Source organism: Penaeus monodon, chromosome 13 (genome assembly GCF_015228065.2).
Source record: "Penaeus monodon isolate SGIC_2016 chromosome 13, NSTDA_Pmon_1, whole genome shotgun sequence".
Taxonomy (NCBI): domain Eukaryota; kingdom Metazoa; phylum Arthropoda; class Malacostraca; order Decapoda; family Penaeidae; genus Penaeus; species Penaeus monodon.
In genome coordinates this window covers 38,756,311-38,758,810 of record NC_051398.1, presented here as the reverse complement: position 1 = coordinate 38,758,810, position 2,500 = coordinate 38,756,311, and the positions used below count along the sequence as shown (strand labels likewise).

At 31.7% G+C, this 2,500-nt stretch overlaps 1 long non-coding RNA gene across 4 annotated transcripts in view; it reads right to left on the bottom strand.

The window, feature by feature from the left end:
- Nucleotides 1-481: 481 nt before the first annotated feature.
- The window catches only part of LOC119580312, a 51,779-nt gene continuing 49,760 nt past the window's right edge, over nt 482-2,500 (bottom strand). For all 4 annotated transcript variants that reach the window (XR_005229360.1, XR_005229358.1, XR_005229359.1 and 1 more), the window contains one exon: nt 482-787. This is a non-coding gene — a long non-coding RNA (uncharacterized LOC119580312). The remainder of the gene's footprint in view (nt 788-2,500) is intronic.

Here is a 2,500-nt window from a genome sequence, read left to right as displayed (position 1 = left end):
GGGAGGTTAGGGAATGAATAACGGGAAATTGATGGGTAAATAAGGAGTAAAAAGAAAAGGGTCATTAAGAGAGCGAGTGAGCGAAAAAAAGGCAAAAGTAACGTTTATTTAGTGTTGCGTTGAAACCAAAAACTTTAGGGAATTCTTAAGAATAGAAAGGCAACTGGCATGAACGCGTATTATGCTTTCTTGGTCCACAGTCCGTTCGTCTTATTTTTTCCTTTCTTCATTTTCCTGCTGCGTCTCCTTTTCCTTTTTCTTCTTGTTCTTTCCCTGTTTCTTCCTCCTCCCTATTTTTCTTCTGCCACTACCACTACTAATGATAATTATTATGATAACAGTAGTAATAAGAATGATAATAAAGAATAAAGGTAATCAAAATGATAACGATGAATATGGCGATGGTTATGATAAAAGTAATAATATATATATTTTTTAAATTGAGGGATAAATAAGAAAAAACTTCAGAGTGCGAATAAGGGCTCTATTTCAAACAAAATTCGGCCACTGTTTCACGAACAAGCGAACGAGCGAGACGAAGCACAGAGGTCACGGGGTAGAACGAGGTCTTCGATACCCTGACGTATTTACAGCGCGGTTATCAGTCTTGCTGAGGTGTCGGGGCTGAGGGGCCCTCCAGATGGGATTCTTGGCGATCCGCTGTTGACCCAATTATCTCAAGATTGCTGCGCGAAAGTCCGTTTTGCCTCGGCGCTCGCTCCTCCTGGCAATGTGAGCTTGCAAGAGAGCTCAATGGCCTTTGGATCTTTGCCTGGTTATGGAAATGCTGCAAACGGTTTTAGTTGTGAGGAAGGAAATACTGATGTAAGTGAGGTTTCAGTTAATGTTATAAGTGTTTTTTACTTGTGGATTGGAACAGTAAATAGGGGTTTCCAATAAGATTGTGAATGGTCTTTACTTTTGGATTTGAATAATAAGAGGGATATCCATTAAAACTACAAAAGGTTTAGTTGTGAGTGTGAACATTAAGTGGGGTTTCCAGTAACGTTTTGAATATTTCTTATTTGCGGATTTGAACAGTGAGTGAAGTTCCCAATAAAACTCGATGGGTTTAATTATGATTATGAATACTAAATGTGGTTTCCAATAATAAAAACTTCGAGTTGTGCTTTTGAATCGTAAGTATCCGATAATATTTTAAACTAATTTTGTTATTTTGAGTATTAAGGCTTCCAAAACTTTAAACGGTCTTAATTGTGATTTCGAATAGTAAATGTGACTTCCAATAATATATACTTGAAACATTTTTAGTTGTGATTTTGAATAGTAAGAGGAGAGCTCCCGATAATATAAACGGTTTAGCTATGATTTTGAATAGAAAATGGAAATTCGAAAGTATGTGATGTCTATGAATATGCAGACGTGTATTCGTGTATACACAATTTCTACTATATAATTGCTTGCTTTCTTAGGACTCAATCAACTCGAGGAAATTCCCCAGTCATGTTTGTAACGAGTTTATAAATGACTCCAAGTTGGGAGGAAAAATACTAGTTATATATATATATATATATATATATATATATATATATATATATATATATGTGTGTGTGTGTGTGTGTGTGTGTGTGTGTGTGTGTGTGTGTGTATATGTATGTATGTATGTATGGATGTATGTATGGATGGATGGATATACAGTGTGTACTTTATAAAACACATTTCATGTACTGTATATGTGATAATTCATATACTGTATAAGATATAGAAAATTATTTTATGCAATTCAAGCTTATAATGTAACGTCTTTTTGGTGTTGTGTTGAAACCCAAAACTTTTGGGAATTCTTAAGAATAGAAAGGCAACTGACACGAACGCTTATCAAGCTTTCTTGTTCCACATTTCGTTCTTCTCATCTTATTTTCCCCTTTCTTTTCTTTCTCTTTCTACGTTTTCCTTCTGTTCCTCCCTTTTATTTTTGTTATTGCTAGTTATTCTTCTTTCCTTACTCGGTATCTCCTCTTCGTCTACCATCACCACTACTAATGACAATAACTATAAGAATAATAGTAAGAACAATGATAAAAATAATGAAAATAATTATGGTGAATATGGTGAAGACAATGATGATAATAATAATATTAATAATAATAATAATGACAATGACAATTATGATAATGGTAATAATAATGATAAAATTAATTTTACTACCTATGATACTATAATGATAATGATGGTAATTACAGTAATCATAAGAATAATCCTAATAATAGTAATGATATTGATAATGATTGATGATAATGAAATAATGATTATAATAATGATCTTAATGATAATAGTATTATTAGCAATAATAATAATAAATTGATAATAATGACAATAATATTGATAATGATAATAATTATAAAAACAACATTGATAATGATTATAACAATAGTAAACATATTTATTATAATAGATAAATAATGATAACAGTAATGATAATCATCGTGTTTACAGTAATCACAAGAGTTATCCTATTGATAATAATGAAATAATGATT